The sequence below is a fragment of the Pistacia vera genome, unplaced genomic scaffold, assembly GCF_008641045.1.
Source record: "Pistacia vera cultivar Batoury unplaced genomic scaffold, PisVer_v2 Contig432, whole genome shotgun sequence".
NCBI classification, from domain to species: Eukaryota; Viridiplantae; Streptophyta; class Magnoliopsida; order Sapindales; family Anacardiaceae; genus Pistacia; species Pistacia vera.
Genome location: NW_022196260.1, coordinates 1,589,355 through 1,606,350, shown reverse-complemented (window position 1 = coordinate 1,606,350; position 16,996 = coordinate 1,589,355). Strand labels below are relative to the sequence as shown.

The window sequence follows — 16,996 nt, the reverse complement described above, 5'->3', positions numbered from 1 at the left end:
CCACTGTTGTAACTAAACTACAATACCCACAAATCAAATATATCACACATGCTACAAAGAAAAGCAAGATTCAATAACAACACACATATTTTACTATGGTTCACTTATCCTAATTGGATAAGCTACGTTCACGTTGAGCTTCGGAAATAGGAGAGCTCGCTGCACTACTTATTAATAAGATTCAACCAAGAACAAGTACAAACCAAATCACACTCTCAACGATTACAAGTAATCTTCACAGTAACTAATCCTAGAGATACTCACCTGGAATCCCCAAGAACAAGAGCAAAGAAGCCCTCTTGATTGACTAACAGATTACCCAATCACACAAGTTACAAAGATCAATCTATGACCTATACAAAGAGAAAATCGTGAATGTAAAACTTCTTCAACCAAAGACAGAAACGCAGCATATATTTTACTGTGCAGTGCCCCTTTTTATAGTGTTGACTTAATGAAGCTTCTCAGCCATCAGATCTGATTTGATCCAACAATCAAGATTTATTATAGACAAATATCAAAGTGCAACGTTTCATTTAGACTCCAAAACTGTACCGTTTTAGTCTTCATTTCAACAGTATGTTATGTAGAGCAAATGTTTGAAAATGGACAAGAAACAATAGTAGAAATTGAATCAATAGCAAGTAAATATGATCTTATTATAGCTAGAAGACGACACGATAAAGCAACTCAACAAACATCAGGAGTTGAAAAACACTGTGAATTCCCAAAACCTGGAATTGTTGGGCAACTTTCTTCTCACCAAAGATCTTCCCATAAAACATTAAGTCCTGGTTGTGCAACAACAAACAATTGTACTATAACAACATACATATCCAAGAAATTATACAATACCAATATCCGAATCTCCACTCAATCAAACAAGTTCTTGATAGAAGTAGAATTTACTATACACACACAAAACAAAAACGGGGGGGATTTCGTAGGAATGGATTAAAGTAGTGTTTATATACTCTTATACAGTTTCTTCTTGGTGTTTTAGGATGTTGGTTTGGAAAGAAAACCAGGAGAAAAATAAGTTGAAATCCCTTTTGTTGTGCAAATGTACTCAGTAGTCAAATGCAGATTTCCCTCAAAGTTCGTTTCCGACCAAAATCAAAAACCAATTCATGAAAGGTGAATTTTGCAGTGTTTTTATAAAAGCACTCTTTTAAAACACTTCAAAAGCAGTTTTTACAAACACATCATGCTAATTGTAACTCCCTGATAGCTCCATTACTACATTTCCATGTTTACGAACTACCAATTTTCATAGAAAATGTTTCGAGTAAAACACAATTCTTGAAAGCCCTTTTTACAGTACTTCTTTAGAGAGCACTTCAAATTCTTCTCACTATAGAATGAAGTTTTTATTTCCCTGCCATCAACAAATTTGAATGAACGAAAAAATATTTTTTTCTCATCTTTTTGATCAATTATGACAAAGGTATAAATATTTCGGATCAATGTTGTTCAGAGTAGCTTATACATTTTGAATATAAAGAAGATTCAGAAACTATAAACATGTACAAACAAACAGCAGTGAAGCATTTGGGAGAGGAGAGGAATATAAACATCACAAATCATGCGTGCCCGAGAGACCCAACCAGGTAAGAGCCTCCGAGGCCGGTCTAGAAACTGGGTTGCATGCAGGCTCATCGTTTTCAAAGACAAAACCACTCTTCATGTATAATTTCTTAGCTGGTTCAGTGTCCAGCGACATGGACAACAGATCAGTTATGCCTGCAAAAAATCAGCAAAGTCAACCTAAATGTACATAAATATGCTTCAGGTCGTGCAGCGCTGTAAATAATATTACGTACCAATGTCAAATTTTGAAGGCTCAAACTAGAAGAGTGAATGAAATATATAGTTATGAACAAATTATGCTCTGGCCTGAACTGAACAGTAACAATTTACAAGGGAATGAGATGGCTGGTAACATCTTTCAAGCCACGCCACATAGAGTGTTTGTTTATTGGTTAACATCTCTGTACAAAGTTTCTGCAAATCATAAAATGAAAACTTGTGCAATAACATAAAGATAATATGAAAAAGAGGAAAAAACCTTTTAGAAGAAAAATAGCACGTCATTTTCTTAACACAAAATTAACCCTTGGTATAAGTTTGTTATAAATCTTAAAGTGTGAGAGCTCCACAAGACAATGACAGAACTCCATATCAACAAGTATGAAATTTTCGATACTCAACCATATCCACATATTCATTGTCAAACAACATTAAACCGGTCGAAACTAAGTCTATGGCCACAAATTTCTTTTACACTATAAAAGAAAAAGACCAAAATAATCAAAAGCTGAAGATCTTTTACACATAGCAAACTAGAGATGTGAAATGAATGAATATATAAAAATGCTTGTCTACTCTCCTCTCTTTTTCTATTTTGGTTTTCCAGAGGGGGGAGCAAGTTCTTTATCCAAGGAAAGGGGGGAAAGGGTTCCTGTTTGTTGTAGTTTGATTGCATTTATTTTTCAATGTTCACACAAACTCAACAATTTGATAACTAATTACATTGTAGCAAAAAAAACAGGGTATATTAATCAGCAATATGAAGTTAAATAGTTCAGTGATGAGTTGTTACCCCATTCCGAGCCCACTATCTTTGACTTTGCAATAAGTTCATAACCTAAACCATTTCTTTGAAGTTCCTTAGCTACACATACATGTTTAGGTATGCTCTGCAAAATCAGCTCCAATCCCCTATTAAAGGTTGTCATTTTGGTTATTAGGGGAAATAATAATATAACCCATTCAAGATTCATAAAAGTAAAATCAGCAATATGTTTTGTATTATGCATACAGATGCATATAAACATGTAGAGATACAACAAGCACGAATTACTGTGGAACTAAAAAATTAAAATTAAAAAAAAAAAAAAAATTCTCTGTAAATAATTATGAAAAAGGGCAGGCGAGCTAGAAAAACCAAATCTCAACAATCATCTGAATCAATTAAAAACTTTGAACATTTATAGCCATATGGGTTTATGAAAATGGTGTGAATGTGAATAAAGATTTTATACAACTACAATCTTACATATGGAGAAAGGAAATGGTGAAAATAAGAACAAAGATGTCATTTAAATCAACCAACACATAACAATATATTACTTAATCCTATGAATATAATAAGCACATGTGACATCTAAAAAAATAAAACTGACATCTTACAAATTACCTCAGGTTTCTTTCCTGTAATTTCATCAGGAAGTTAAGACACTGATTAAGATCAAGGGTCCCAACTACTACTCGATTTTCCCTCATCACCTAAACTGTAAAAGAATAAGAAAAAACTAATATGACAGATGATGAGACAATGACAGAGTAACAGTACTGATTTGGTATTATATATTATATACACTAAGAAAACATCCTCAAATTCTATGATGACTGAGAGAGCTGGAACAGAAATAGAGGAAAAGCCCATTTTAGCATTATGACAGCAAATACATGTTATTACAAAACTATAAAAATTAAACTAATTTAATTATAAACATAGGGTGCCATGTATTATGCCTTTTTAGAGGGTGCCTTATGAACAATGTACTAATTTGGCTCTTCTTGATTGTCGGGATGATGTTGCAGAGCTAAACAATTTTCCAGATGCAATTTTTAAAGCTTATGACAGCAAGGATGACAGTCAGAGCTAACTTCACATTATTCTCCATAATTAGAACATAAGTAGATATAAGAAGTATGGTAACAAAAACAGACAAAGGGAGCAATAAAGTGAGTACTTTATTTATGTCAAAAACCAATAACAGCACATATGAGATAGCCATTACTACAAGAGCATGATATGGGAAACAACCACAAAAAAAAACAACAAAAGCATCAGGATCAAAGTTGTGCTAATTTCCATAAAGATATTACACATATCATAAAAAAAATGACAATCTAGATAGGTGCAATTGGGTTCTAGATTTGCATATATACCTATTAGACCATTCTCGTAATGGGCCACCACAAGACCAAGGAAAAGCTTAAACATACATGATAGTTGTACAAAAGGTAGAACCTGCATTCTTAAACAATAAAAAATAAAAACACATGCATTTACCAATCATGTTCTCAACTGTATTCAACAAAACCTATTTCATGGTATACAAGAAATTATAATTTTCCTTTATACTACTCATGGAACTTTGTCAAATATCAAAAAAAAACACGAGTTATACAAAAATCCAACGGAATCCAAAATTGATGGAATATAAACAGAAAATAACACTTCGATCATAAGTCTCATTTTCTCCATAATATAACAATTGACAAAATCTAAAATTTGCTTCCATGCTCTTAATATAACAATGGGGAATAAAAGCCAATATATCTTATTTTGGACAAAGAAAGAATGAAAGCAAACAAAAACCTACATGCAGCACATAAATCTTCTGAGACGCTTGACACGCTGTGACAAAGGAAGAGTGCATTTATGCAGGAAACTCTTTGTAAACCCTGTCCTCTTCCCTGCAACCCGTTCCTTTAATGCTTCAAAACTCACGCTCGGCCAAGCTCTTTTATGATTCTAATAGAACTTGACAAACCCAAAATTCCATCAATATCATATTTATAGAATCAGAATCAGATGCTTGATTTAATTTCATTTGCGATAACAAACGCATTATGCAGTTGTATACTCAGAATCTGGCCAAGCCGGACCATTATCTGGTACAGTACGAGTGACTAATAATAGAAATTCCATATGTCCCCATCACCGTTTATTTTGTTATCAGTCCAACATTCCATATGTCAACTTTAGTTTTATACATTATCAATCTCAAATTCATTTACCAACAGCACAATGTTTTAGCTCTTCATTTCATGTATTTGAATGGTTAAGATTACATTTAAATATGTGATTTCCAAGATGAATCAATAGTAGAAATTAACATGAATCTCAATCACCAACAGTTTTTTGATCCAATGGTTTAAAATAATGTTTCATATTGAGTTAAAAAAGTGGTGCCCTTAATTTCGGGATTTTGGTTGACCTTTTATTCATGCGCAGTTTAGGTTAAACTTATTTTATCACCCTTCGGAAAATCCGAACTTTCTTACCATTTTCCGGCAAACAAACAACAATCCACATTTATTTACAAAAAAAAAAAAAAAAAAAAAAAAACCAACAACAACAAAAACTCACATTAGTTTATAGTTCCGCACTAACTTCATTTTGTTGACTTTTTAAGGAACAGCAGTTGAGTTAATTTTTTTTTTTTTTTCTCTTTTAATTTCTCAACAAGCAAACAGAAACATAAAATTAACAAAAAAAAAAAATCAAATTCAACGACTGACTTGGACGCAAAAGTGTTAGGCTCAAACATAAAAGCAGCGGACACGCAGACACGCGGCGGCCCAGAGCTGGTCATCCGACGTCGTTTCCTCGACCATTAACGACCTTGTCGACTGAGATGAATTCGCCGCGGGGGGGGAGTGCACACGTGCAAGGCGGTGACTGGACGGCGAGAGACGGTATAATGAAAATTAAACTACCGGTAGTAGAAATACTTTGAAGTAGCGTTTTATTACGAAGTAGTTGAGCAAGAGATTGAAGTTGAAGATGGCGTGAGTGAGAGGACCGCCATTTTGTTTATCCTTTTTCCTTTGCTCACGTTGTTTCCAAATTTTCCTTTTATATAGTCCCTTTTTTTAAGGGCAAGGGCACATTAGGGCCAATTATTAGATCCATTTTACTTATTGACATTGAGCCAAGCCCGGCCCGGCTTTACGTGTATTCATAAGTAACTATAAAGCATGATCCTCTATTTATTTATTTATAACATAGATAATCAAAATATTTCCTTTTTATGCTTTTTTTTATTTTTTACTAATTGTAATTAAAATCTTTGTATTTACTTATTTAAAGAGAATCTTAGTCTGAGTATATTGTAACAGGATACACAGTGATATGAACAATCAGCCAACCATAGATTGTCACATCAGCATGCGTGAGACACTCGCCCCATGATTAGCTAGTTCTACATACTAGGGCTCCGTTTGGTTCAAAATTTGGGGGTTTTGGAAAATTTTTTTTGAAAAAAGTTAAAAAAAAGTTGAATTGGGCGGGTATTACGATGTAAAATTTATAAATTAATAAAATACCCTTTATGTTTATTTTTTTACAAAATACCCCCTATAATAAAACATTAAAAGTTAACAAAAATACCCCTAACCCACCCTCAAACACCCCCAGCCGGCGACCACCACCGGAGGTGGCCGGAGTCGCCTTATGGGCGCATGGTTGGATCTTGCCGGTCATGCGTCGCTATGGCCTTATCCGGCCAGATCCACGGTAGATCTGGTCGGAAAAGGCCAGATCTACGGTCAGATCTGGCCGTATTTGCTCTAAACGACGGCCAACAAACAGTCATCGTTGATGGTCAACGACGACCGTTTGTTGGCCGTCGTGACCAACTGTTACGGCCAAAGATCTGGCCGTCAACGACCAGATCTTTGGCCTTAGATCTGGCCTTTTCCGGCCAGATCCACCGTGGATCTGGCTGGAAAAGGCTAGATCGGCACACTACCGGCCAGATTCAGTCGGTAGTGCGCCATCCTACCAGATTCCGGCCATTTTCCGGTGGTGGTGGCCGGAATCTGGTAAATGTGGATTATTGGGGTGTTTTTATAATTTTAAAAAAAAATATTTAGGGGTATTTAATTAAATTATCAAATTTAAGGGGTTTAAAAAAGTTGAATAATATTGGGAGTAGTATTCCCAAAAATCTGAGTTTTTAGGTATTTTACTGTTTAACTTTTTTGGGAATACTAAAAGTAGTATTCCCAAAACTGAAACAAACGCAGCCTAGATTTCCTCTTTTAACATAATATTGTTTAAGATATAAAAATTTCTATAAAGGATTACTCATAACCTTGACCTGACAACTCTTAGCTTTTGATAATTTTGAATTTAGAAAAATTCATCAAGAATTGAAAGTTGCCACTAGGGGTTGTGATAGAAATGTTTTAAGGGAAGTGAGCGCGATTGTTTCCCTATTTTCCCCCTAGCATATTCTAATCATTTCCGATATACAAGTTTATTTTCTTATTCTGAAAATACTATTATATTGTATTCAATTATTTTTAAATCCCTTAAGTTTGTTAATTTAACTAAACACCGAAAACAAAGTTTAAAAATTGACAAAAACACTCTCACCACCCACATTTGCCAGATTTCGGTTATCACCGTCAGAAGTTGACCGGAATCTAGTATAGTGGCGCACTACTGGTTGGATCTGGCCGGTAGTACGCTAATATAGCCTTTTTCGACTAGATCCACCGTGGATTTAACCAGAAAAGACAAGATCTACAGCCAAAGATCTAGTCGTTGACGACCAAATCTTTGGCTGTCGTTGACCATCAACAACAGTCATATCTTTGGCCATTATTGACAACCAAATGCGACCAGTTCTGGCCGTCAATGGCCAAATCTAGCCGTATCTGGACTTTTTCGACTAAATCCACGGTGAATTTGGGTAGAAAATGTCATCTCGGCGCACAACCATGATCGGCTAGATTCAACCAATCATGCGTCGATGATTCCAACCACCCTCTAGCGGTGGTAACCGATTTAACCAATCATGCGTCGATATGATGATTCCAACCACCCTCTAGCGGTGGTAACCGACTACTGGTATTTAATGGGTGAATGAGGATAATTTTATAATTTTCAATGTTTTTATTACAGTTTTGTTAACAAACCTAAAAATATTTTTATTAATTTTTAAATCCTACTTGATATTACCATTCAACTCTTCCTTTTTCAAAAATATTATCCAAAATACTAAAACAAACACAAGTTTTATCACTCAAATTTTCGTAATTATGCTAGTTATATTATCAGTTTTTTCATGATTAACGTTTGGACAAATCAATTATAACCTCAACTTCAATGCATGGTAGATTAAACATGCTAGCTACATATAGTAGCCGAACGATACCATTACATCTGTGTGATATTGAAGTTGAAGTTATCAATATTACGTTAAATGAGACTTCTAAAGCATTGAAGTTAACTGTAATGCAATTTGCTTTGGGATCAGAAGAAGGTATGGACACAGAAACAAATAAAAATAAAGAAAACCATAGCGGCAATTGTCTCATTGACTGGCTAATTAATTATATCTTGAAAGTGCCAATAACAACCCCGATAGTTGCCAATCTATTGTAATTCTAATTTAATTATTGAGATAATTTCCTGCTTTGATATTCAACTTTTTGAATCTTACCAGCTTTTAGGGTTCATTAATAAGAAGAAAAAGTTACCTGTAGTAGGAACTGAAACAAGTATAAAACTGAAAAGGGTCATGGTTTTTTGTCCATTGCAATAACTTTCATTTTTGGTCGGCCATATAGCTCTTTTTGATTACATGAAAACATTAGCAAAAGCCAAGCCAAAACTACGTAATCATAATTCGTATAAATATTAAACATTACAGTCGATTAATTAAGAAAAACAAAAAACTAACAGTAAGCCTGCACATAACAACATTGAACGTACATAAGAAAAGATAGTTCTCATTGCAGCAACGTTTCGAGCAGTACAATAGACATAAAGAAACAATACAAAATACAGCGAAAAATACACATATTTTGCACTGATATATACACAAAGCTCAGGAGGGATAGAACAAATGCAGAACATGGGAGGGTCGGTGAAGTTGAAAGTAAAAATAAAAATTAGAGAGATAAAAGAGGAAGAAAACACAGAAAAGTGGGTGAGATTGGCAAGGTTGGCGAAGAAATAGGACGGAGTAGAGGGCGGCCATGAAGGCGATGCAAAACCGAAAAAGCCTTGCAAGGTCAAGAAAAGAAAGGACAAAGGAAAACAAAAATTAAAAAAAAAAAATTATAAAGAAGCTCAGTTGGGATAGCACCATCAAAATCAAACCCTAGAAGCATGCTCCATGAATCTCCATTTGTCATCATCATCAAAGAACTCCATTGCTAGAAATAGCAAGAAAGCTTGAAGACGAAGCTGAAACCAGAGAGAGAGAGAGATAGAAAAGTGAAATGTTGAAGACATTGTGTTGTGTTTTGTGAGAGTTGAGCTGAGTGGTGAAGTGATATAAATAGGCCAAAAAGGCAAAAGGGTTTATTGAGATTGAATTGAGATCGAAATTCAAAGTTTAATTAATCAGAAAAGAAGTAAATGAGAAACCAGAGAGAGCTGACATTCCAAAAGTATGTAAAGAGAGAAACTGTGTCTTTCATTCAACAAGTAAACGGGGAGTGAAACGAGAGAAAGTACAAGAATAGCAGGAGGAGTGAAAGTAAAATTCAATTTGACGTAACAATTAATTAAAGACAATTTGTTTTTTTTTTTTCAGACTCTCTCTCTCTCTTTCTCTTTTGTTGCACATGATCTTTTACCCTCTGAATTACGTAAATTTGGAAGAATAAGAAGAAGTTTATTGGGACCCGGAAGAAAGACGATAGAGTGAATAGTAGTGTAGCAATCGATATTAAAATTCAATTCAATTCAATAAACGTATAAAGAAAAACGGTAACGTACTACCTTTTTCTCTCAGTTTCCACTCTTTGTTGAGCTCTTGGGGCTGTCAAAGTTGCTCTCTTAGTTTGATAGGGTCTTTTTCCTCCCTGTTGTTTCTTAGATTCTTTCTTTTATAAAATTTCCAGTTTTATCACAAAAAAAAAAAAAAGTAAAACCCTAGCCTTCTTTGACTATTTTCAATTTTGTCTTTTACATGTAATTTTCATATTTTCCCTCACGGCTATAAAATTTTTGCAATGGAATTTAAGGATTATACTATAGTTTTGAAGTTGCGTAATGATAAATCTAAATTGATCAACTTTGATAACTATAGGGAGATAATTTCATTGTCATTTTGTAGTGTAAACTGTAAACTCCTTCCAATTTTGAGAAATTAACATTAACATCCCAAATAAATGTTATAGCAGTTAAATGTAAAAATGTTTCATATTCAATAGTGTTGGTCAAACAATTCACTAGTTTCATATTCAAGAATTATAACAGTAGCAAATTAGTCAATTGTTTAAATTTTTAATTGTTTGTCCAAAACTGTCAACCATTTAACCATAAAAGATAATAGATTATTAAAAATATTACATTTAACTAACAGAGATATCTTTTATAGGTGATTGTGTTAGTGTCTTGCATCGGCCTGGAGAAAGTTTGTGTTTAGTGTCTCGAATCGACGGGGAGAAAGTTTATGTGCAGAAACTTCGAGATGATATTGTAATATATAAACCCTAACTGTACATGTAGTGACCGCAAATTTTTTATTTTATTTTTTATTTTTTTTGGGAATCGGGTGTTCGGACCACAATCTAATGATGATAGAGTATTACAATTCAGAACTGTTATATTTATGAAATTTGTATAAAAGGCTAAGCTATTCACAATCTAGGCCTTTGTATGGAAAAGGTAACTTATTTTGATAAGAAAGTTTAGATAGAAGACAACGTTACATAATCAAGTGGTATTGATTAATGGTTTATTGGTTCCTATTAATGTTAAAATATAAAATAAAATCTCAATCAACTTAATTTTAATATATAAAAGTCTATAAAATTAATGGTAATGACTGTTTAAGAAACAATTCTGTAATGGGTATTCGGTTATAAGTAATACTACACTCATAAATATTTTTTATTATTTTTCTCTCACAAACATAATATATTAGTTAGATCAGTTTGTAATGGGTCTTGTTTGATCAAATATAAATTGATCAATGTGACCTATCACATTAATGATTACGAGAGAATATTGTGAAAAATATTTATAAGTCTATCTTTGTTATGAAGTTATTTTCGTAATTAATTAATTTGATTGGTTCACACTTTAGGCCATGATTTTTCAACCATGCATGTATGTATGATAGTTATCCGTTTATTTATGTGTTTACGTGTTCTGTTTAGTGAAGTCTTTAAAAAAGCTGTTGAATTGACTGAGAGCTCATAAACCCAGAAGGCCTGCATGAAAATGGCTTGTATTGTGTGCTTAATTTCTTCCCAAACACCATTAGAATTAGACTACGAATGACTTGTGAGCACACAATCCCCAATAATTCATAGATCCACTGTCAAACAAGATCTTTTGTTGCCTTTTCTCATCGCACAAAATGCACAAATTAATTAATTAATAATAATAATAATAATCTCCAATTCTCCCTAACCAAAGATTTTATCAAGCTAGAGCTATGGTTAGGGTTAGGGTTTCTTTCTGTCTGAAAAGAAAGAAGACGGAAAGGAAAAGAGAGAGCGCAATTATTTATTTCAACAGATTCCCTTGAAGAAAGAGCCATAAAGTTAACAGTCAGGTCGAGATCAATCCATTTCAAGGACCAGAAGTTAGAGAGAGTTATTACGAAGTGTTAACAGCGGAAATTCCTAAACTTTTAAATTATTGCTTCAGTCCTGAACAATCTCAAAAGAACAATATACTCTCTTTCCAATTTCCATTATAAATACATAACTTAGAAAATTGTAAAATTAATTTTTCAGAAATAGTTGGTGCACGTGAAAATAGCTAACATGTCACAAGGTGGTTAATAAAAACCATTTTATCTTGGGATCGTAATGTTTTATGACCATGCGACTAACATGTAAAAATGTAACGGAGTTACATGTTAAATTTCTTTTGGTTCATTGCGACCCCTTTTTCTATAGATTTAAAATTAAATATTTTTAAGAAAATTATTTAATAATGAATACAATTATAAATAATTGAAATATGAATCTTATTAAAAATAAAATATCTCATATACTACGTATAAATATAACGAATAAAAACCGATTTAAGGTGATGAAAGAATGTGAGAACACAAAATATTTGATGTAACGGTTGTTAAACACCATGGATAGTATCTTAAAAAGTGGGATTATTTACGCTCTAGGTACTAGGTTGATCGTAGTTAAAAACTAAGATTGTTTTTACTTTATTAATTATATACCAGGAGAATTATTTCTGCTCTATCGATTATGTATCATGTTTACGGTGTTATGTACTATTATATATCGTGTTCATAAAATTATAATGAATTTTTCTTATCTATGGATATATACATGTTATATCGAACCACGTAATATCGTGTTTTTTTATGTGATGTAATTTTATTCTTATGTTATTAATCTTGAATGTATGTTTTTTAGTGTGCAATCTCCTAACAATTTATACGTTATTAATCAAAGTCATGAAATTATATCAAACATATATAATTTCATAAAATTTTAAAACCAAAACTGAAAAATTATCTAAAAAAATGCTAAAGTTCGTGAGAAAAACATATATAAAGTCAAGGGATATTATCAATTAGGGTACAAAGTTTTTTATACTTTCACATTGAAGGAATAATTACATTTGGTCAGAGTTAGATTTAACTTTATATAAGAATAAAAGGAGTGTCCGATGGTAATGCATTATTGTCATTATTCAAGGGATCTCTGTAAGAGTTAGATTTTGGAGATGTTTAGAAATAAAACTAGGTCTTTTAAATAACATATACCAAAATTTGCAGACGCGTCTTAATCTCATCAAAGATTTCACTGGTAGTTTCATAGAATTTCAATTATTATATCTTCGGACAAATCTTCCATGCTTGTCGTCATTGTCTACTCTTAAGGTTCAAATTCAAATAAATCCTTTCGTGATCAATTTATGTTTCATGTAAATTGAACAATTATAGACCAATAATGGGAAAGAAAGAAATAGAAGTTTCATACTTTGTCTAACTTGTGATTCAATTCTTACCGTTGCAATAGCATTAGTGATAAAAGCTTTAAAATACATATTTTGTTAGTAATTCAATTTGATTATTTGTGAAAAATGTATTTAAATTACGAAATTTGAGTTAATTATTTCATAAATATTTTTTATGGGATCACGGGTATAGTTTAAGTATTTTCAGGTTATAAACGATATTTGAATGAAGAAGAATGATGTCGATGAAAATTGTGACAAGTAAAAATAAACGGTGCAAGAATCGGAATTGAAATAAAAAAGTTATGATGCGTTGATGACGAGACTTAAAACTTGAAAATTCTTCAAGATTCAAGATGAGTATGCTTTGATATTTTGATCATAACTTAAGTTGTAGAAATCGGAATTCGATGATTCTTTTGGCATTGAAAAGCTTATTCAAAGAGCTACAAAGTTTGTGTTGATAACTTTGCCAAATTCTAAATATTTCAGACTTGTGGGACAAAAAAAACGATTGCTATAGCAACCGTTTATGTTGTCGCAGCGATGGATTGCGGGCCTTTTTGGGTTATTGTATTTTCCTAGTCCGAATCTAAATGGTTTAAGGCATTTAATTCTTTCCTAATTAATCTCCAAACCCACCCTAGCACTATAAATAAGGGTCTTTATTTAGTTTTTAAGATATTAGAGAAGGAGAGGGAGTGGCTACTATTTCGGAGATCAGAATTCTTGCAATTTTCGTTCACCAATTAGAGAAGTTTTCTATTTTCTTTCTTGAACTCATGTTATTGAATACAATGGTTGTTTTGGTATTATAATTATGAACTAAATTTCTTTTATAGGGTTAAAGATGTAGCCTAATTTATGAATATGTGTTAATTTTATTGTTGTTAATTTTAATTGAGCATTAATTCTAAGTTTTATTATTATGTGTAATGCTTTCAATTCTTATAAATATGAGAGTTAAATGATATCATGGGTTGGGTTGAAATCGAGAGATAAAACCTGATTAATTTAAGATAATAAAACCATAGATTGAGCGAATGTTAGAGATAGGTTACCGCGATCTGTGAGGCTTTGGTAAATTTCATGGAACTTAATGATCTCTCAGCTTCTAAATCTACTTTAAAGATATTTTGAGTTGTTACTTAAGGGTTAATTCGCTAATTATTCGAGAGAAAGTTAGTAAAATATTATGGAGTTTGGCCTTTAAAATAAGCTCAATTAGGTTAACAATAATTGTCAATGCATATGATTAAATTGGTGTGAAATCTGTGCCCTAAGTTTAGTCATATTGATCTTTTTACCAGAGTATTAATAAAATTCTGTTTTTGTTTAGTTTTTAGTTTGTTTTATTTTTCATTAAATCATTCTTAAAATTTTGTTTATCAAGTAGTAATAAAATAATACTTGGTAAGTAGTTCTCTTGGGATTCGACACTCGTTTACTTGAGCTTTACTACTTATGCGATTTCGTACACTTGCGAATAACCTGTCAACACCCAACCAGCTTCTTGCTAGTCCTTAGCAATTATGTGTGTGTGTGTGCAGTGGCGGATCCAGGATTTTTGTTGAGAGGGAGCCTCCGCAGCTCCGTCATTGTTTGCTAAACAACTAGTAAAAACTTTAAAAAACCATAAAACTTTAAGCAACGAAAATAATACAATATCAAAAACCTGAGAAAAAATGTAATAACGCAATACTTTTCTATATGAATAAATTCATGAGAAGCAAAATTTTGAGTAAATGTTAATTAAACCTTGAGCAAAACCTTCTTTTATTTTATTTTATTTTTTATTTTTTGTTATTTTTTGGCTTCCAAATATTATACTATAAATTTTCATGACTTTGACTAGACCTAACCTAAGTTAAAATTGACCAAAACTTAAATCAAGTCAACATTACGTTGACTTTTAATATAAATTAATAAAAAAATAATTCTTGATATAAACATCGATAGTAACTCAAATTTATTTATTTATTTTGAGTAACAGAATAGTGACGTTTGAAATGTAGGAAAGTGGTGGGTGAAGGGAGAAGAATAACATCTTTTAAAATATAGTTAAAGTTTTAATTTGGGAAATCAAGTTTATTCTTAGACACAAAACACAAAATAAACTCACAATATCTATGTCATTTCCTCTCAAATTAGAATAAAAAACCTCCAAAAAAGAAAGTATGATTCAACCCTAAAATAAACTAAATTGAAATGAGCAATGTACATACCTAAAACTGATAAAACAGAAAACAGAGTTAATTGTGACATCTTGAGTAGTGAAAGTTTCAACAATTTCAGTCTTAAAAGTTTTAAGATTGAATAGCATGAGGAAGAGAATGAGAGAGTTAAGAATTTTAGAGATAAAATAATAAAAAGCAGGTGGAGCCAAAAGAAGAGTTGAGAAAGTTTTAAACTTTTAATATGATGTGGACTTAGAATATATATATTAATAACAAGTTTTTTGTAGGCCTAAATAATGTATAATAATTCTCATTTTTTTAAAATCCGAGGATAGACCTGGGTATATATGTTAATAACAATTTTGTAGGTCTATATATTAATAATTTTTTTTTTTTAAAACTTGAGGGTAGGCCTGGGCCTACCCTCAAAGGGGCTGAATCCACCCCTCTGTGTGTGTGTGTGAGAGAGAGAGAGAGCCAAAGTGATATGAATATCAATGATCAAACCTAACTGACATCAAATTAACTAATTCAAGTTATACAGTTGGCAATGAAGATTTTATGGTCTTAAAAGTTGATAAAATGCCAAAGAAGAAACTGCAACAATGAAAGAGAAATGATATGAACTACCTCTAGGTAGCTTGCTGGTTTGCTTGAGACTCTTGGGTGTATTACTCAAGAGATCCTAAGTTCGAATCCCCACGACTACTAATAAGGGGTAGCCACTGGAGGATTACCTGGCCATCAACTTCAGGACCTCGAGGGAATAGTCAAGATGTGTGCAAGCTGGCTCGGAAACCCCACGATACTAAGAGAGAGAGAGAGAGAGAAATGATATGTGGAAGGGCAATAATTTCTGGCAAACCAAGTTGACCATAAGAAACTACGCCACTCTTTCTTTCTTTTTTCTTTATATACAAAGCTTGAGAGGGATAGAAGAAATGCAATTCCACTAACCAGTCAATCCTAGAATGATCACATTGAGACCTAGATTTTTTTTTTTTTTTAAGCTAATGAGCTTAAACTTGACTAATCCTCAGAGGGAGCTATCCTATAGCAATCCATCGTCATGACCCCCCAAGTAAACTATGGGCAAATGTACTACATTTACACCCAACAGAGAGTTGAACTTAGAACTGTGGGTTCTACTCATTTACAGCCTCCTTGGTTCGCCCTTACTGCTAGGCTATCCATGGGTGGGTATTAAGACGTAGTTTTATTGAAACAAAATATAATTAATGTTAGCCTGCAATTAGGAATTTTTTTCTAATATTCCAATCCCAACAAGTGCAAAATGCAAGAGATAAACTTGTTCTTGCGATGTACTTGATTAGTTTTGTCCATGGGAGCATCTCAAATGAAACTATGCCATGCCAACAAAGAGGACAATAAGAAAAAACAAAAATGCATCTATAAGTAAACACCCAATATATGCCATGGAATGTCAAAATTCTCAAGCAAGCTATCTTCTTGCTTGATTTCAATTAGACTTTTCGTGAAACCAAAAATATGAAGAAAAAAAATCACTTTTGAGTGCTAAATCTCTTATTTCTTCGTTTCCAGGGTCATATAAGAGTAGTCTTAGATTATTAGAATGCATAAAAAAATGCACCTTTCTTCCAGAATCCAAGTGGCGTATGGACTCTTATGATTGGTCCAACTCTTAATATCTTGCTCCAACATCTCTGTTTCCTCACCCATATGTCAAATGCAAGTATGCAATGGATTTCTTGTAAAAAGCTAGTCTTTCTGCATGAAACAACCATCCATCCCATCTAAAAGTAGTAGAGAATGAGAGTTGTTATCATATAACCCAATAGTCACAGTGTATTCAGGAATAGTTCACGGTTCCCGAATTTCTTCCCATGTCAAATGAAAGAATGAATCTTTGAGAAAATTTGATATTCAGATAATAACCAGTAAAAGATTCCGTCCAATATGTATTATCCTCCATTTGATCATGGCCCATATAGTAGTGATTTGACATGAATAATCTACAATCTTCCAAAGAATTGTTACAGAGGTGGTATAAAACAGCTACTGAAAATTCATTTAATAACCTTAAGTCCAGGAGTTTTTAACAGCGGTTTTTAAAATACACAATCTATGTTTTAGA

The 16,996-nt window shown here is 32.6% G+C and overlaps 1 pseudogene; it reads right to left on the bottom strand.

The window, feature by feature from the left end:
• Window positions 1–1,576: 1,576 nt before the first annotated feature.
• Window positions 1,577–8,965, bottom strand: LOC116143722 (annotated as a pseudogene).
• Between the last annotated feature and the right edge of the window lie 8,031 nt (window positions 8,966–16,996).